At 35.1% G+C, this 21,378-nt stretch overlaps 1 protein-coding gene across 6 annotated transcripts in view; it reads left to right on the top strand.

The window, feature by feature from the left end:
- PTPRD (protein tyrosine phosphatase receptor type D) overlaps positions 1 to 21,378 on the top strand; it is a 2,140,681-nt gene that overhangs the window by 1,320,292 nt on the left and 799,011 nt on the right. For all 6 annotated transcript variants that reach the window (XM_060014745.1, XM_060014746.1, XM_060014743.1 and 3 more), the window contains one exon: positions 8,038 to 8,097. The gene's annotated coding sequence lies outside the window, so the exon portion shown is untranslated. The remainder of the gene's footprint in view (positions 1 to 8,037; positions 8,098 to 21,378) is intronic.

The following is a 21,378-nucleotide window of genomic DNA, read 5'->3' as shown; positions in this document are numbered from 1 at the left end:
TTAATTATAATTGCTCTAAACTAGAAATGACCCAATGTTCAATAACAATAGAATGGATATAGAAAGTGTGGTACATTCAAATGATTTTTGACAAATTGCAACATGAATGAAACCAATGAGCATAATGGTGAATAAAGAAGCCAGACACAAAGCAATATGTAATATATGATTATATTTATATAATGTTCAAGGCAGCTCTAAACTATAGGGTTAGAAATCAAGATAATGTTTGTTTACCTTTGATGAAGAGGGGGAAATGGGATTGTGAGGGAGCATGAGGTTGCTGTAGCCGTAGAAATGTTCTATATTTTGAGCCAGGTGGTGTTTACCTGGTGTTAGCTTTTGTATGATTCATTCCTTATGCACTTTTCTATAAGTGCACTGTACCTTGAGTTAAAAAATAATAATTTAGAAAGTACTTGGGCTTTCAAAAACTCCTGCGTGTTTTTTTAAAGAGACCATGTGGAAACGCACAGTCAAAAAAACTCTCATTCTTAACCAAAGCAATCTTGAGAACTGGAGCTGGAGGAATCAGTCTCCCTGACTTCAGACTATACTACAAAGCTACAGTAATCAAGACAGTATGGTACTGGCACAAAAACAGAAATATAGATCAATGGAACAGGATAGAAAGCCCAGACATAAACCCATGCACATATGGTCACCTTATCTTTGATAAAGGAGGCAAGAACATACAGTGGAGAAAAGACAGCCTCTTCAATAAGTGGTGCTGGGAAAACTGGACAGCTACATGTAAAAGAATGAAATTAGAACACTCCCTAACACCATACACAAAAATAAATTCAAAATGGATTAGAGACATAAATGTTAAGACTGGACACTATAAAACTCTTAGAGGAAAACGTAGGAAGAACACTCTTTGACATAAATCACAGAAAGATCTTTTTTGATCCACCTCCTAGAGTAATGGAAATAAAAACAAAAATAAACAAACGGGATCTAATGAAGCTTAAAAGTTTTTGCACAGCAAAGGAAACTACAAACAAGATGAAAAGACAACCCTCAGAATGGGAGAAAATATTTGCAAACGAATCAATGGACAAAGGATTAATCTCCAAAAATATAAACAGCTCATGCAGCTCAATATTAACAAAACAAACAACCCAATCCAAAAATGGGCAGAAGACCTAAATAGACATTTCTCCAAAGAAGATATACAGATTGCCAACAAACACATGAAAGAATGCTCAACATCATTAATCATTAGAGAAATGCAAATCAAAACTACAATGAGATATCATCTCACACCAGTCAGAATGGCCATCATCAAAAAATCTAGAAATAATAAATGCTGGAGAGGGTGTGGAGAAAAGGGAACACTCTTGCACTGTTGGTGGGAATGTTAATTGATACAGCCACTATGGAGAACAGTATGGAGGTTCCTAAAAAAACTAAAAACAGAACTACCATACAACCCAGCAATCCCACTACTGGGCGTATACACTGAGAAAACCATAATTCAAAAAGAGTCATGTCCCAAAATGTTCATTGCAGCTCTATTTACAATAGCCAGGACATGGAAGCAACCTAAGTGTCCATCATCGGATGAATGGATAAAGAAAATGTGGCACATATATACAATGGAATATTACTCAGCAATAAAAAGAAACAAAATTGAGATATTTGTAGTGAGGTGGATGGACCTAGAGTCTGTCATACAGAGTGAAGTAAGTCAGAAAGAGAAAAAAAAATACTGTATGCGAACACATATATATGGAATCTAAGAAAAAAAAAAAAGGTCATGTAAAACCTAGGGGTAAGACGGGAATAAAGACACAGACCTACTAGAGAATGGACTTGAGGATATGGGGAGGGGGAAAGGTAAGCTGTGACAAAGTGAGAGAGTGGCATGGACATATATACACTACCAAGCATAAAATAGATAGCTAGTGGGAAGCAGCTGCATAGCACAGCGAGATTAGCTCGGTGCTTTGTGACCACCTAGAGGGGTGGGATAGGGAGGGTGGGAGGGAGGGAGACGCAAGAGGGAAGAGATATGGGAACATATGTGGTATGTATAACTGATTCACTTTGTTATAAAGCAGAAATTAACACACCATTGTAAAGCAATCATACTCCAATAAAGATGTTAAAAAAGAAAAAAAACCTCTCATTCTTTAGTGATGAGATGCACATTTGTTATCCCAGTTTGTATATCCTGCCATATGTGTTATGAAAATCTTATACTCCAGTAACCTTCTTTATTGTAGAATATTTTTCCTAAGTTTCTATGTTAATTGCAATGTGGTTTAAGGTAGGATTTTTCTGTTCAATTAACAAAGTTCCAAATCACTCAATCTACTAAATATTTACAGTAGAAAGGGAACAAAATAAAAAAGAGAAGGAGAGGAGGAAGGGTCAAAAATATGTTACTTAGGGTGTCTGACATGTTTGACAAAACAAAACTTTAAAACATACTCTCTTCCTGATCTAAACTGATTTTCTATTCTACAGTCTGCATGTGAAAAAACAAATTTGATAATTTTGAACAGTTACCTTTAGGTATTTCAAATTTTATTTTTTTTCTGGCTGTTTGCTTACCTAGTATTGCTTATCTAATACAAACTTGAATCCATGAAAAATGGGACTAAAGAAAAACAAGTGCAAGCGATTCAAAATAAAAGTGAATGAAAACTCCAATTGAAATCTCTTTAATATGTAATTTTAAACCACTTTAAAGGGTCACAGCTACTTGTGCTAATGTAGGAACTGTTTTAAAATGGCATGCTATTTTGATAATCAGGATTTTTTTGGTGTTTTAGGATAGAATTGACAGAAGAAAAGATCTTCATATGAAGTAAACTTTTTGAAAATTTAAATAGAGTTGTAAAAAGAGCATATAAATTCAACTCCATCTTTCTGTTAAAATGCCTTTTTAAAGTTTGAAGTATTTTAATTAAAATATGCCTATTACATAAGATAGAGTCATGAGTCATTAATGAAACTTGGAATTTTCACATTATAACAGAAGGGATGCCATATAGCAAAGATAAAAATTACAGTGAGGAAATCCAAAGTATTTTTTTATGTGTCAGAATGTAAAATAACATGATTTGACTTTAGCTAACTCTGTTTAAAAAATAAAAGATGATATTCTTCCAATGTGAAACACACTAGAGGAAAGGCTATTTATGAGATGTTTCTTATTTCTGTGGGGGGAACAAAAAACTGGGGTTATGTCCAAAGTAAATGGAAACCTTCAAAAGTTCTTAGAACAATTTCCAGTGAACATCTGTAACTACTAAAAGTATATCAGCCGAGATTATACCTCACCATGGACAGTTCTGCTATTGAAAGTTATTGACTTTAGCTCTTACAGCTTCCTCAGCTGCAACAATTAGTTAGAACTTTGGCAGAGAGCATAGAGATGAAAGAATCCATGCCTTTACACCAGTTCTCTTCTTGTGTGCTTCATCCTCTCACCCGTATCAGGCATGTTCTGTGAGCTGGAGGGTGTGCTTACTTGGTGAAATCAACTGCCAAAAATCCATTTTCTCCCACTTAGAGGAATTTATGATCCATCTTATCCTTAGTCTTCAGAAAAGAAACAAAATTGAGACTTAATAATTTGCACTTTGGCCACATGTAGGAAATTCAGTTGACCTAAACATGAAGCATGACTTAGAAAGAATTGAATGTTTTCTATTCTGGGCTGGCGTTACATACTTTCTGTTGTCTCCTCTACTAGATCAACTGGTGATTAGGTTGATATTTGTAGTCAGAAAGGAAAGGTAGCTTTGGAGTGGTCTGAGAAGAAGAAGAGTTGCATTCATGTCTATAAAATCCCTAAGAAATGGCTTCAGTTGGCAGATCCAATGGTGCATTTGCCTGACACTCAAGAGACAAGTGCTTTACCAAGGTAAATGATATATTAACATTGATGTGAGTGAACTACAAATGTATTAAAGCTATCATAAAATATAGCCTAACAGTGCCGTTAAGCAATAATCTAAGTGAGTTGCAGAATAGTGCCTGAGGATTTTTACTTCAGGTTAAAAGGCAATGCAGTTGCATGTCTAGCAGGAAAAGCTTCCTCTTAATTCTTCAGAAAAGAAGCAGGGAGATCTGACCATCTCTATATTTTCCTCACTTAAACAGGGCTGAAAGTAAAGGAAGTATGCGTCTGAAAGTTAGGTTCTGCCAAACAGGACTAAATTTAACCTGTAAGTGGACAATAGTAAAGAGACAGATGGGTGAAATTTATGGAGAGCCCTTTGGGAAGTGGCCTCAAACAGGTGGCTTCCCGAAAGGAGTCAGTGTATATAGTGTTTTTAAATGTAGAAGAAAGGTGAGAAAGAGATGGGTTGGCAATAAGTACATGGTTGCTTGCTGAGTAAGGCTTGATATTGCTTGTCAGGTGTGTCTATTTTTGTCTGAAATTCAAAAGCTATTTCATTGTACTATGAGAAGAGCAGAAGGTCTTGGGTGCTGTGATTGGTTATTGTTTTGAAAAAGAAAGAAAATTATCTTTCATTTTCTCTCCATTGGCGATAAATCCCCAGTGGCAGTTTGAAGGACATTCCAAATCACTGCAACTACAGTAGGGAGTTTTTGAGTCTGTTATTTCTGACTAACGTTTTGCAAATGCTCTCACCATTCTACCCAAAACTGCAAATAGAAGCCTACAAAAGCAGTTTTGCAAAAAATGTTTCAATGTTGTCACTTGCTTTGAACTCCAAACCAAAATCAGATTCTACCTTTAAGGTTTTTACCAAAAGGTACTTTGAAGACTGTGCCAAAAGAAGCCTTGCATCCCCCCACGCCCAAAGGGAAAACTGTATTTGCAATAATATTTCCTATGAAATCTTCATGGTACATTTTATCATATAAAATTGAAGTTATTAAAAAAATAGAGAGAGATGGTCATCATGTGCCATATACTATGTTCCAGCTGCAACCTAGAACAAAACAAAACCAGTTTCTGTGGGAGTACTATAGCTTATAATCCAATGGGGGAGGTCAAACAGATTAAATAATCACAGTCTTTGTAGGCTAAGTGCTGTAATACCCACCATTTTAATCGCTCAGAGAACTAAAATTTATCCATCTGTTGATGAACATTTAGGTTGCTTCCGTATCTTGGCAATTGTAAATAATGCTGTTATGTACATTGGGGTGCATATATCTTTTTGAATTATTGTTTTTGTTTCTTTTGGTTATACACTTTTGATTAGAATTGCTGGATGACAGTTACTTCTATTTTTAGTCTTTTGAGAAGCCTTCATACTGTTTTCCACAGTGGCTGCACCAATTTACATTCCCACCAACAGTTTTTTTTTTTTTTTTTTGGCAGTACTGCGTGGCTTGTGGGATCTTGGTTCCCTGACCAGGGATCAAACCTGTGCCCGCTGCAGTGGAAAGGCAGAGTCCTAACCACTGGACCACCAGGGAAGTCCCACTTGTGTTCTTTTTGATGGCAGCCGATCTGACAGGTGTGAGATGATATCTCATTGTGGTTTTGATTGCATTTCCCTGATGATTATTGATGTTGAGCATCTTTTCATGTGCCTGTTGGGTATCTGCATGTCCTCTTTTGGAAAAATGTCTATTCCAGTCTTTTGCCCCCTTTTTTGATCAGGGTTTTGGTTTGTTTGTTTTTATTTTTTGATGTTGAATTGTATGAGCTGTTTCTATATTTTGGATATTAACCACTTTTCGATCGTATCATTTGCAAATATTTTCTCCCATTCAGTAGGTTGTCTATTCATTTGTCAGTGGTTTCCTTTGATATGCAAAAAGCTTTTAAATTTAATTAGGTCCCGTTTGTTTATTTTTGCTTTTATTTCCTTTGCTTTAGGAGAGAGATCAAAAAAAATTTTTTTTCTGTGATTTATGTCAGAGTGTTCTGCCTATGTTTTCCTGTAAATTTTTATAACATCTTGTCTTACATTTACATCTTTAATCCATTTTGAGTTTGTTTTTGTATATGGCATTAGAGAATGTTCTATTTTTTTTCTTTTACATGTAGCTGTCCAGTTTTCCGAACACCATTTATTGAAGAGACTGTCTTTTCTCCATTTTATATTCTTGCCTCCTTTGTCATAGATTAATTGACCATAGTGTGTGCATGTATTTCTGAGCTCTCTATTTGGTTCCATTGATCTGTTTGTGTGCAAGTACCATACTGTTTTGAGGACTATAGCTTTGTAGTATAGTCTGAAGTCAGGGAACATGATTCCTTCAGCTCTGTCTTCTTTCTCAATTTTGTCTTGGCCATTTTGGGTCTTTTGTGTTTCCATATAAAATTTTAAGTTATTTGTTAAGATGTGGTATACACACACACACACACACACACACACACACAATGGACTACTACTCAATCATAAAAAAGAAGGAAATTTTGCCATTTGCAACAACAGGGATGGACTTTGAAGGTATTATGCTGAGTGGAATAAGTCAGACAGACAAAGACAAATACTGCATGATATCACTTTATATGTGAAATCTAAAAACTACAACAAACTAATGCAGATAGCAAAAAAGAAATAGACTCACAGATATAGAGAACAAATTAGTGTTTACCAGTGGGGAGAGGAAGTGGGAGAGGGACACTATAGGGGTAGGGGATTAAGAGGTACAAACTATTAAGTATAAAATAAGCTACAAGGAGATATTGTACAACACAGGAATATAGCCAATATTCCATAATAACTATGAATGGAATCTAACCTTTAAAAATTGTGAATCACTACATTGTACACCTATAACTTATATAACATTGTATATCAACTAAACTTCAATAAAAAAAGAACCAAAGTTTGATTCTCATTTACCTGAAACTCCAGTGCCATTAGATGTTTCTAGTCAGGGCCAGGTGATGGATAGTCATTTTTGTAACACTCTTAGTGTGAATAGACTTTATTAGCGGAGGTGAGAGGTGATCCTGAAAGATGTGACTGAAGGACAAGGCTCTTTCCTTCTTAGGGATCTTTCTTCTGTAGGTCCTCAGGGATTCTACCTGCAGATAGGAACACAGAATAATGGATCATGTATGAGATGTTTTAAGGCCAGGACTGATTGTGGCATGATTTATATTTGGCTGTATTCCCTTGTGAAGAATTCAGTCACATCTCACATCTATCTGAAAGAACATAGCCCGGCTCTGTAACAAGAGGAAAAGGCAAACAGTTTTCTAAACAACTAGCCAGTTTCTGTGACACAAGGTAACGTGATAAGGAAGTACACAGAGCTGTTGGAGCATCTAAAAAATACATTGAAGTGAAACTTGGAGGAAGCACGATGTCAAGGAAGGCTTTCTGCATGAGATGACAACTTCCCTGGGAATTGAAGGAGAAACAAGAGTTGAACGTGTGAAAAAGAGTTGAGAAGAAGGTTGTCTGGACAGAAGGAAATAATTCTAAAAACAAACAGGAATAATTAAGATATTCTAAATTCTACTAAGGAATTAAGACAAAGTGCTTTTTTACATGTTTCAGAGTATGAGTTTTGAAAAATTAATAATGAGATTATTTTCCATAAATGTAATTCTGATAAGATTTAGAATTCTTCCATGTGAGTTAGTCCCAGGATCAATAGGGAGACAAGGATTTGCTTTATCTTGGCTGCTATGGTTTAAGTGATCCCCTTAAGAACTTTGGCAGCATCCAGCTCCACAAAGACCAGAGGATGGGAAATTTGAAAGTATTATGTAATTTCAGGAAGCAACAAGCTATGACATTCATTAGACTTGATGAAATAGATGTTGTAAGAAGCTAATTTAACCATTTTATGTTAGACATTATAATCCCAATTCAGAATTGTAAGGAATGTTCAATATCCTTTGCTTTCCATCATGTGGACAAAAGAACATTCCATATTGAGTTGGTATTTCACTCTTTCAGTTAAAGTTTGTATGACATAAAATTGATACCAGCTTCTCATTAACCCTCTTGTTTTTTCTCCTCTATCTCAATCCCCCCTAAAAAAAAAAAGAATGGTGAAAATATGATATGTTGAAGACAACTTAGTGTTTGAAATATTTTTTTAAATAATTTTTATTTCTATTTTTCTAATTAGGTTTTGAGCTTCTTGAGGCCAAGGACTGTGTCTGAAAACACATACAGTGGCTAACACAAGGTAAGTCTACAACACATCTTAACTCCTTTTCTTCCTAGGGTCGTAGCACCCTGATAAAATGCCTGATATGTAGTTGGCACTCAACAAATATTGGTTTGGTTGGATGAAATATTCAAACATTATATTTTATTCACTTGATATTCCTCTTATAAAATATACTAAGACTGAGTTGTTTTTTTTTTCTTTTATAAATAAAATTACAACACACTCAAAACAGTGGAACAACTAGGAAAAAATCTGTCAATGACAGATTTATTTTTCAGTTCTGAATTATAGATGGTGTTAGTCATGAGTATGTGAGAAATCTAACAATGGGTTAATGTTTTGATCTGGAGCAGCAGATGCCTATAAGATTTAAATGTTGATTGAATTTAGCTGCTGCTGCCATGAAATTATTAGCCCTTGGCAGTGGTCTCGCCTATATACTTTATTTTGGTTCTTCTGGAGCTACAAAGCTATTTATTGTTAATGAGGGAATAAAGTGAGAAAACAAATTAGCAAATAGATTAACAAAATTTTAACTGTCTAATCTCTGTTAAACAACTGCAGGTTATCAATTTTCACTACCTTCCAACAAAACTTTGCTATTAACACAGCTTTGTTACCTTACATATCCTCTCTCTAATATAATCATTCATCTCTCATACTTTTTGATAAAATTCTCTACCAAGTACCTTTTTTCATTGCAGCTTCACAGTGTGTGTCTAATCTTAAAATTATAATTCTTTGAAATAAATAATTCCTATGCTTGCTAAGATATTTGATCTGTTGGCTCACCACTTAAAACTATTATCTAGTATAAATATGTTATGACTTATAAAATAAACTTAATGGTTTTTAATTGTTGTTTCTAAATGCAAATTTTTTAAATGAAGTTTACAAAGTTTAGAAGTTCCTTAGCATGCTCAAATACTCTTATCTGCTAAAAATGTTGTATTCCCAATTTAAAGGACAGGATGCCACGTCCCATATTTCCTTTTAACTTCATTTTGGGGTTGATACTTCTTATGACTCTAAGGTAAAGTATGTATCTGTATATAGAAAAGGTACACAAAGATCCTTCAGAAACCAAGATGCCATTGAAGTCAAATAAGATGAGGATTAAACAAACAAATGAGAGATGGAGATTGTAGGAAATTTAATTTCAGGCTTTCAGCCTGTTTCCCCTTTGGTTTCTATTTTATACATTAAGATTCAGCTCACTTTTACCCTAAAGCTTTCTTGGATACTCCTCGTCAAAATGATGTCTTATTCTTCTTCTGAACTCCCATGTGTCTTTGTTCATGACTCTCTTATGATACTAATAATTCTGCTTTTATGGTTCAGCAATTTGTATAGATCAGTTCCCATCTTCTGAGCATGTTATATTCCAGAGTTAATTTAAAAACCAGTTGTTTGGAAATCCAAGTTACTTATTCTCATAAAACTAATAATAGAAGTGATGTTCCTATTTTCTTTTAAGTTCTACTGCTGTCTGATCTAGTGCCGACCGAAGTATTTCAAATATACCTCCATTTATGACATTGCTTCTTCAGGACAAATCAATTCTATTATAAGGTGAAGCCCAGTACACTTTCTTTAGGGCATTATATTTGATCAGTATTTACCAAATTGTCTTCCCCTTCATTTATCTAAGACCACCAGCTCACTCACAGTGTTGTTTCAGGGCACTGTGTTAGAAATTCTTATTTCCCTTTCTAGTCTGTGAATGTTATATAATCAGTCTTGATTGCAGGCATCTAAATCCAATACTTTGCAAAATATTTAACTTCTTAATCTTGCCAAAGAAAAGACAGCTTTCTTATTTAATGTATCTCTTAAATATACTTAACCTTTGTTTTTGCTGTGCATATTATGTGCAAAGCAATTTGCACACCTATTTCATTTACTTTTCACATTATACTTCTGAGGTTAGTACTCTAATTATCTCCCCGTTAGGATGAAGGACCTGAGAATTGGAGAAACTAAATATCTTACCCAATGTCATACAAGTGGTAGTAGTATCAGAATTCTAACCCAGTAGAACTCCAGAGACAACAAGGCCACTATGTTTTGACATGGTCCTTGATTGCCCTGAGTTGAGAGAACTAAAACCATCTTACTAGATGGCAAAAGCACGAGGCTTCCACTCTCCTGCCAGTTCCTCCTTAAGTGCCTGGGTTGTAAACTTTTTGAAAGGAGCGTCTGTGTCTTTTTACTCATGTTTATACTCGTCACAGTGGCTGAAAGACTGCCTTGACATCATGGATACTTAATAAGTGATTGATTGAGAACATTATGAGATATATAAAATACTGTTAATGATAAATACACTATTCTGTAATTAAAGGTTTAAAACACTTTGCCTTAGGGCCATTGACCAAGTTTAGTCAATTTGGTTAAATGAGCTTTCTTCTTCATGTAATTGTGTCACTTTTCATAGTTGGATTAAGCTAACGCTAGCAAGAAACTGTTAAAATGTCTGAATTTGGAAATTCACAGATATGTGGGGTGAACCTGATATTACTGTGGGTTCTATATCCAAATGTTGTGCTAATTTTGGCAAGTGCAATTTAGTTTCTTTAATGATAACATTTGAATATTTGCCGTGCCGTATCATGTTTTAATATAAGGACCAATGCCAATGCCTATAAATATTTTCATATAACTAATAGTAACCTTCTGCAATTTTAGTCAATTCTTGGAATTGCATCAGTTAAGAAAGTCAGAAATACTATGTTTTTTTTTAGGTGATTTTAAGAGTTGTTTATAAAGTTCTGACTAGCACTATTTTAGAGAAATAAAGCAGATCTGCTAACTAAGGCATCCCATTAAGTGAGCCTGATTTCAGTTATTCTGAGTGAAGAAGTAATTAACATTATACACAGCAGGGACATATTCAGGTCTCTATTATAGTTTTTTGATTACAGTATTAACTTGACAGTCTCAGATAGAGAACAAGTTAATCTAATTAAGGGAAGGTTAATTGTGTATGCAGACTGTATGGCCAGAAGAAGAAAGCTCAGCAGGATGTTTTCTGGGCATTTCTGCTTGAGAGAGTTACTTTTTTTATTCAGCGGTAATAACCAAAATGTTCATATTATACACATAGCATTAAAAAGAAAGACTTATTCCAAGGATTTACTAGCAAGACAATTTAGGAACTATGATATGTATAATCTAATGGTGTGTATGGGGGTTGACTAAATGCTTTCTAGCTCTAACTGCTTTCCAGCTCCATAATTGTAGTGATTCTGCACCATGAATAGACTTAGAGTTTAATTCAATGTCTACATTTGTATGGTTAGAGAACATCAGAACTAAAATATACTTTAAAGACTCCAGGCCATGCTTTGTACATGATAAATTTAGACCCAGAGAAGAAAAATGGGCTGCCCAAGATCAAAAAGATATTTGGTAGAATATCTGTGACTCAGGTTCTTTTTTGTTTTGTTTTGTTTTTTTAACTATGCATTGAAAACCATATTATCTTTTGAATTAAAAAGAAAAAAAAGAAAAGGAAAGAAAAATTGAGACAAAGACGAGGGAAGTTCACATAATTCAGTCTCCTACTCCATAGGAAACTTCCCCATGACACACCGTCAGCCAGTCAGTGATTAAAACTATACATAAACCTCATTTTCATTACTGGGTAGCTCCAACTGCAAGAAAAGTCTTCTTCATATCGATGCAAAAATATACCTGTCTTTATTTCTTCCTTTAGTCTTCTGTTTTCTGTGTAAAATATCCATGCCTACTTCATCCATTCTTTTTACGACGTGAGTTTCAGATATTTCATCCTGTGATACCTTCTCCTAGCATATCAATAAAATGTTTCAGGTTGATGCCTAGAATTAAACACAGTGTGACACATGTTACCTGGGTGCTACCATAAGTACGTGGAAACACTATTATCTCTTGATCTGACCATTGTGCTTTTGGCTTTTTAAATTAACTGTGCCTTTTGCATGATTTCAGTTGCCCTTATGAAACAACTAAAGCCTAATGCTGATTTTCACATGGACTACTGTAAATAAGGGGTTCACACCTGTTTTTAAATTGGATTATTTTTATCATGTTTAAGTCAAGATTGACAGGATTAAACATATTTGCTATCATCATCACCATAAACATCAAAAACATTACTAGTTTGGGTTATTTGAGTTGCTCAAGAAAGTGATGATGATTAAAAAAAAAGATTTTAAGTCTAAATTTAGTTCATAATGACTAAAAATAAAACAAGTAGTATAAAATAAATTGTAAGATAGTTATACAGATTATAGCATATTTCTCCCTAAAAATGCTATATATTAATCAATATAAAGTATACATCTTCTAGTTTTGGTCATATTCATCAATTCTCTTCTAGAAATAGAAGCTGAAAATGGTTAGGTCCCTTCAATTTTGCTGTGAACTTTAAGTTGCTCTTAGAAGATAAAGTCTTGGGCTTCCCTGGTGGCACAGTGGTTGAGAGTCCACCTGCCGATGCAGGGGACACGGGTTCGTGCCCCGGTCCAGAAAGATCCCACATGCCGTGGAGCACCTGGGCCCGTCAGCCATGGCCGCTGAGCCTGTGCGTACCGCAAAAAAAAAAAAAAAAAAAAAAAAGAAGATAAAGTCTTAATTAAAAAAAAAAAAAAATCCTGCCTTACATTTTTTTTCTCTAAATGAGGGTGGTCTTTAGGAGAATATATATATTTAAATCAAGACAAGAAAGAAAAAATTCCCTAAGTAAAGAAGGTTAGGAGAAAATGAATGGTATTTAACAGCTGAGTAGAGCTGTAAATAGAAGTTGACCTGTAACTCCCAGTGAACTTAATGGTCAAATCGTCCAACATTATATTTATGCAAATTTAGATGTCCCTCTCTAGAAATAAATGACTGAATGAATAATTTTAATCAAATTCAATCATAGGTGTTCAAGTGTAGAACTAGAACAATCACAGTAGTACACTGAGAAACTTCTTAGGTGTCAAATCCCTGTGTTCACATTTAACTGTCTCATTTTCTTCCACTATTTTCCTATTTATAGGCTGTAGAAAGATGGGTAATGAAATATCAGGGTAGCATTTTGAGGTTGTCTGAAATACTAAATTTTGGTGCCTGATAGCTGACATCTGCTGTCCAAAGGAATGGGCTTGGAGACTCAGTTATAAAGGATTACCCAGAAGTTAAGTTCAAGAAGGATGTATAAAAGGCTGTGAGGTTGTTTTGTTTGTTTGTTTTGTGGTTTCTGTTTTTTTTTTTGAGATCTCCAGGATCTGGGAACTAAACTATACCCATTGCATTTGGCTCTGTATTTCTAAATTATGCAAGTTTGTGCTAGTACCTGACCTATTTCTCAAACATTCAATGGGATGAAGACAGGAGTGCCTAGAATGGACTACGTTGAACAGGGGGATAGTTGCCTGGGTCAGGGGCAATGTATAGGAAGGGAAGTAACAAAACAGGGTCATATAAGGAGGGGAGTGTTCTGTAAAATGGGCAGTAAGTATCGTTTTGGGTCCTAAGTTTATAAGAATTGTTAAGACAATCTTTTGTACATTTGATAAACATGCCTTGTATGATCTTATATAATTTATTAAAAATATTTTAGGGGTTAATTGTTTTGGTGGTGGATGGCCTAAAGATACTTTTTATAAAAATCTCATTTTTTTTTAAATCTTGAGCACATGAAGGGGTTCCAAACTTAAAAAAAAAAAAAGACTTTTGAATCTGATCCCAGATTTTCCTATGCAGAATCATATTTTTTAAATCATATTTTAAAAGATCAGAAATCGCCTGTAGTTATAGAATGGAATTATGAAATTTCCTATGTAATATCTTTGGTTTGAGACAGCTGTCTACAGTTTACTTGAGATTTTCATATTACTGCAATTTAAAACCATAGAAATGTCAAAAAAAGATTGTCTATATAATGTTTTCTCCTCGAGCACAGGATTATGCTCCTAAAAATCCTTGAGACAGATAAATTTTTATACATTAGACCTATAAAATTTACAAGGTTATATTTGTACCAATCTAAGTTAATTTTATCTTCATTGAAAGTAGGTAGGCATGGGACTTCCCCAGTGGCACAGTCGTTAAGAATCTGCCTGCCAGTGCAGGGGACACGGGTTTGAGCCCTGGTCCGGGAAGATGCCACATGCCACGGAGCAACTAAGCCCGTGTGCCACAACTACTGAGCCTGTACTCTAGAGCTTGCGAGCCACAACTACTGAAGCCCACGTGCCTAGAGCCTGTGCACCACAGCAAGAGAAACCACCACAATGAGAAGCCCGTGCACCACAATGAAGAGTAGCCCCCGCTCCCCGCAACTAGAGAAAGCCCGCACACAGCAACAAAGACCCAACACAGCCAAAAGTAAATAAATAAAAATAAATTTATTTTTTAAAAAGTAGGTAGGCATAATAACAGTTGTAATAATTTATCTTACATGAGTAATTGTGGGTATGCACAAAGTCATTTCTTCTTTCTTCTATTCACTGAATATTTATTAACCAGTCAGTGCCCTAGATGATTGAAATACAAAGATGAAAAGAAAAAGTGAAACCTGCCCTCAAGCAGTTTACGACTTACTGCAGAGACAACATGAAAGAAATAAGTGTAACAATGTTTTATAGTACCTTTTAAGGTAGAAACATGCATAGGCGAAAATTGGGGCATACAGCTAGAGTACCTTACAGTAGACCGGGTGCTCCACAGATGCTGGTGATACAGTGTTGAACAAAAATATTTTATGTTAGAGTAGGGGAGGTAGATGGTAAAGAGAAATAATTGAGGTATAGAGTATATTAGATAGTGAAGAGCAGGGGTGAGGTTTAAAATATTTAACAACCAGCATAAATGAGTACCTACTCATCAAATTGATATGAGGCCTCTCAGAAGGGAAGTTTACTCTACCTGCTGAATATCAGACTCAGAATCAGCACTAATAGGAAACAAAAGCAGGGAAGGAAAATTAAAGTATCAGGTTAGGAGAATATTGAAATTTTAGAAATTTTGGACTGAGAGATGATTTCTGAGTAAAACTCTCAAGAAAGTAGAAGAGTTAGTCATGTAGATACTGGCGGGAGACCATTCTAGACAGGGGAAATAGGAGGTATAATGGCTACACCTGCTATACCTGCTTGCTGGGGGGAAGCTTACTTGAACTGAGCAACAGCAAGAAGGCCAGCATAGCTGAAGTGATAAGAAAGGAAGACCCTCATATCTCCTAGTAAGAACTTTAACTTTTGTTCTATATGAGATGATATCTCACTGAAGGTTTTGAACAGAAAAATGACATGTTTAGTCTTATATTTTAAGATGATCTTTCTGGCTTCTGGGTTGAGAACTAACTAATTGAAACAGGGGAAGTGGCGGGTATACTAGCACAGAGTCTCTTGCAATAATGCAGGCAAGAGTTGGACCAAGTTAGGCTTTGGGAGTGGGAGGAATGGTTGAATTCTAGATAGGCATTGCTTTGAAATTAGAGCTACTTGGATTTGCCAGCGAACCAGATGTGGGGTATGGAAAAGAAAGGTCAGGAATGATACTATCTGGAAAAAAACAAATAGTTGTCTGTATGAAACTCTTTGCTAGAGCCTAGGGGACACAAATGGGGGATAAGACAGACATTATCTAAGATGGATAGTCAATTAAATAAACAGTTACAGGAGAGTTCCCAAATATGGGAAGTACTGGAGATCATGTTAAGGTTGCTTAATCTAGTCCAGATAGGTGAGGAACCACTTATTCAGGAAGTAACATGATGTCTGAGTCTAAGGGTGAATCAAATTTATTCAGGTGAGGAAAGGACATGGGGGAGAGGGAAAAGTAGCTATATTTATGTGCTTTGGATCACAAGCACTTGAAATTTGATAATATTTTATTAGTGACTATTGCTATGTTTCTTTAAGGAAACTATTTATTGCTTTGGAGAGGAAGTTATTTCAAAGGCTATATTCTAATGCATTCTTTCTTTCAAAAAATATCTGTGGACTACCCATTTTGTGTTAGGGTTTCTGTGCTGGGTGCTAAGAAGTATACCAGGATGAATTATATTTGAATCCTGCCCACAAGGGGCTAAGGATATAGTTTTATACTTAAGTTAACACCTAAATACTTAAGTTTACTAAGATATGCATTTATTGTTTCAAGTTGCTAATACACTAGATTTATAATATCATACATGGTGTGAGTTCACCCTAAAAGCATGCTGTTTGTTTTTATCCCCACTGAAAAGTATCCTTAGCACCTATCAAATGGTGTAACCTATAATAATATTTGTTAAGTAAAGAATATATGACTTTCCCAGCTCTAGACCTATTTTTGCTACAGATCATTGAGACAGCCATGAAAAGTTAATATACTTTTATATTTTATGCATATTTATTCTATGAACTTTCATTATAGGATCTATGCCAAGAGACTCTTACATCATTGCTTCTACTAAGGATTTTTTCATATATGTATAATCATTAATAATCTTGAATTTAGCACCACTCATAGAAGATTAATTTCTCCTCATTGACACATTTACTTGCAGTCTCTCTCCCCTTTCTTATAGCAAATGCTTCCACAAAATTCTAATTTTCATCAGCATATTTGACTTTGTGATACATGCTTTCCATATATTCACAATTGTTTCTCTACTTATAAATTTCCATTTATCAGTCTTGTCTAAACATTGATTTTAAAGCTTTACAATTTAGGACCCCTGGAATCATTTTCCTTTCTTTTCAGGATCACTCCCTTTACTTGAGGAAGAAATGTTCTTCTTTCTTTTCCTTTTTTTTTTTTTCTTTTTACTTAATTTATTTTTTAACATCTTTATTGGAGTATAATTGCTTTACAATGGTGTGTTAGTTTCTGCTGTACAACAAAGTGAATCAGCTATACATATACATATATCCCCATATCTCCGCCCTCTTGCGTCTCCCTCCCACCCTCCCTATCCCACCCCTCTAGGTGGTCACAAAGCACTGAGCTGATCTCCCTATGCTATGCGGCTGCTTCCCACTAGCTATCTATTTTACATTTGGTAGTGTATATATGTCCATGAAGGTTCTTCTTTCTAATTCTCTGTGAAATCAAGTATAATTGTGTTCATATTGAAAAGAAAGACCAATAATGATTATAAATACATTTTAATGTGAATATAATTTTATAATCAGAGATACTCCATTCCATACCAATTTTCCCTTCAGATTTTGTAGGGAAAGGGAATTGATCTGGCAGCAAACAAACGCAAAGCTATGGATCTGTGAAAGTTATTAACTTCTCAGTGCCCCATTTAGCTTTTCCCTTTCCACAAGAATCAATGACAAATACACCCATCCATTTTATGTTTCTCATTAAAGCAGAAAGTTAACGCAAGATGAGTGCCTCATGTATTGTCTTTCAACTTGGTAATGTTTATATTATTCTAAGAACATGGCACCACTGCCCTGCTGGTGCCACAATGTGGCAGGCTTTCCTGGATAGCTGTACCTATGATGTAGCCAAGCCCATAATCCACTTGAAGTTGTACTTGGTTTGAAAGTACCACAATCACCACACTTCTCCTGAATGGACTTAATTCCGCAGGTGCAAATGCTGGCTCATGATCATTCTTGACCATCTTTCTACCCTCTTACTCTCATCCCCCAGTCAGTTGTTTCAAGACTGTTTGGGAACTCTGAGGTTGAGAAATGATGAATTTTTGACTTACTCTCTTCCTGCTTGTTTCTCTAGGTTGGAGAAAGACCATCAATAAGTACATATTTTTATATTTAGTACATTCCTTTTTTGTCCAATTGCCTTTCCAAAGCTTTTGGTTTTCTGAGCATCCACTTAACCACAGCAGTGAAACAGTGAAATTCCTTGTTGCCTTCCGTTGAAAATAAGGTTTGGGCCCTAAGCCAAGCTGCCTGAGCCAGCACTCATATAATTCAAAACTGGAAGAAGACAATCAATTAATCAATACTATAATTTGGAACTGACCATGGTAGTAACACTCACAGCTATTAGACTCAACTGACTGACACCATTTAGAATTAATGAGGTAGCAAGAGCAGGCAAACCAAAGATTCGTTTAAAGACTTTTCCCCTTAAATCAAACCGCCCACTCTATTTTGTTATTTTTTTCTTATTTATTGATGCCACAGTGAAGTCTAATGTAAGTAAGAATTTGAAGGACAAAGAATCTTATCCATTACAGTGATGTTGAACAAGAACATTAATGAACATTTTAGGTATGGATTTCAGGAACATAATTCAGTTCAATGTTAGACTCTTCTGAACAATCTAAAAACATGACTTAAAATTAGTTTTTGATGTTATTTGGGCATTCCTTGGTCCAATCTTGTATAACTAGAGCTTGGCATATTTATTATTTGGATAAATAAATAACCATCTTTTAAACTGCAAAACTTTAAAATAATTTCCAGAAAACCTTTATGGTTCACTCTGTTTTAATCCCTCAGTGCCATAAATAAGTAAATATATAAAAACACACAGGATCCGTGGTGTGTGCAGAATAACAACAAACACCAACTCCTCCCAGTACTTTCTGGCAGAGCCATCAAATCTTGCAGCTCCTGTTGACAAGACAAGGGTTTCCCTAAAGCCACTGACTGAGTATTTATAATGATATGTTATTAAACTAACCAGGAAGATTGAGCCTTTGTTGTTGTGAGCCTTTGTTGTTGTTTCAGTTTTCTTTGAATCAGGCATACCTAGGCTCTGAGCCCACAGAGTAAAAGTAACTTTTTACAATGTCTCTAAATGTGGACTCTCAAAAGCTAGCCCCTGGGCGTTTAAGTGTGGTAATTTTTGTTTTTCAATTCAAAAGCAAAATACAAAAGAATCTCCATTAAATCTGGCAGAAAACAGGAAGGAGGGGAGACATAGCTGTACATTTTATAACATCATATATCTGAGGGATATGATTTGACTGGCAACATAACAAAATCCATATAGACAGATGCTCCACTTTTTAAATAAAATTATAATTGACATATATTAATTTCAGGCATACAACATAATGAGTCAATATTGGTATGTATTGCAAAATTATCACCACAGTAAGTCTAGTTCATTTTTTTAATTGGAAAATGCAGTATAGAATTATCCGACTTTAAGCTCCAAACTGAAGAAAAGTACGTGGAATATAGTCCTGGCATTTATATTTTCTTTCCAAATACTTGCCATATATTAATAACCAAAAGGTCACTGAAAAAATTCTAAAAGGTCTCTTAGTATAGAGTCAGAGAGCATATGGCCTAGAGTTGCTTAAAAGTTAAGATAGAAATTTTTTTTTTAATTTTATTTTTTTATACAGCAGGTTCTGATTAGTCATCCATTTTATACACATCAGTGTATACATGTCAATCCCAATCTCCCAATTCATCACACCACCATCCCCACCCCCACCACTTTCCCTCCTTGGTGTCCATACGTTTGTTCTCTACAACTGTGTCTCAATTTCTGCCCTGCAAACCAGTTCATCTGTACCATTTTTCTAGGTTCCACATATATGCGTTAATATACGATATTTGTTTTTCTCTTTCTGACTTACTTCACTCTGTATGACAGTCTCTAGATTCATCCACGTCTCTACAAATGACCCAGTTTCATTCCTTTTTATGGCTGAGTAATGTTCCATTGTATATATGTACCACAGCTTCTTTATCCATTACTCTGTCGATGGGCATTTAGGTTGTTTCCATGACCCGGCTATTGTAAATAGTGCTGCAATGAACATAGGGGTGCATGTGTCTTTTTGAATTATGGTTTTCTTTGAGTATATGCCTAGTAGTGGGATTGCTGAGTCATATGATATTTTTAGTTTTTTAAGGAACCTGCATACTGTTCCCCATAGTGGCTGTATCAATTTACATTCCCACCAACAGTGCAGGAGGGTTCCCTTTTCTCCACACCCTCTCCAGTATTTGTTGTTTGTGGATTTTCTGATGATGCCCATTCTAACTGGTGTGAGGTGATACCTCATTGTAGTTTTGATTTGCATTTCTCTAATAATTAGTGATGTTGAGCAGCTTTTCATGTGCTTCTTGGCAATCTGTATATCTTCTTTGGAGAAATGTCTATTTAGGTCTTCTGCCCATTTTTGGATTAGATTTTTTTTTTTTTTTAATATTGAGCTGCATGAGCTATTTAAATATTTTGGAATTAATCATTTGTTTATTGATTTGTTTGCAAATATTTTCTTCTATTCTGAGGATTGTCTTTTCATCTTGTTTACGGTTTCCGTGGCAGTGCAAAAGCTTTGAAGTTTCATTAGGTCCCATTTGTTTATTTTTGTTTTTATTTCCATTACTCTAGGAGGTGGATCAAAAAAGATCTTTCTGCGATTTATATCAAAGAGTGTTCTTCCTATGTTTTCCTCTAAGAGTTTTATAGTGCCCGGTCTTACCTTTAGGTCTCTAATCCATTTTGAGTTTATGTTTATGTATGCTGTTAGGGAGTGTTCTAATTTCATTCTTTTACATGTAGCTGTCCAGTTCTCCAAGCACCACTTATTGAAGAGACTGTCTTTTCTTCATTGTATATCCTCGCCTCCTTTGTCATAGATTAGTTGACCATAGGTGCGTGGGTTTATCTCTGGGCTTTGTATCCTGTTCCATTGATCTGTATTTCTGTTTTTGTGCCAGTACCATATTGTCTTGATTACTGTAGCTTTGTAGTATAGTCTGAAGTCAGGGAATCTGATTCGTCCAGCTCCATTTTTTTCCCTCAAGACTGCTTTGGCTATTCGAGGTCTTTTGCATCTCCATACAAATTTTAAGATTTTTTGTTCTAGTTCTATAAAAAATGCCATTGGCAATTTGATAGGGATTGCATTGAATCTGTAGCTTGCTTTGGGTAGTATAGTCATTTTCACAATATTGATTCTTCCAATCCAAGAACATGGTATATCTCTCCATCTGTTGGTATCATCTTTAATTTCTTTCATCAGTATCTTATAGTTTTCTGCATACAGGTCTTTTGTCTCCCTAGGTAGGTTTATTCCTAGGTATTTTATTCTTTTTGTTGCATGGTAAATGGGAGTATTTCCTTAATTTCTCTTTCAGATTTTTCATCATTAGTGTATAGGGATGCAAGAGATTTCTGTGCATTGATTTTGTATCTTGCAATTTTACCAGATTCATTGGTTAGCAGTGGTAGTTTTCTGGTGGCATCTTTAGGATTCTCTATGTATAATATCATGTCATCTGCAAACAGTCACAGTTTTACTTCTTCTTTTCCAATTTGTATTCATTTTATTTCTTTTTCTTTTCTGATTGCCATGGCTAGGACTTCCAAAACTATGTTGAATAC

This window comes from Delphinus delphis, chromosome 6 (assembly GCF_949987515.2).
Source record: "Delphinus delphis chromosome 6, mDelDel1.2, whole genome shotgun sequence".
NCBI lineage: Eukaryota > Metazoa > Chordata > Mammalia > Artiodactyla > Delphinidae > Delphinus > Delphinus delphis.
This window is presented reverse-complemented; position numbering and strand designations above follow the sequence as displayed.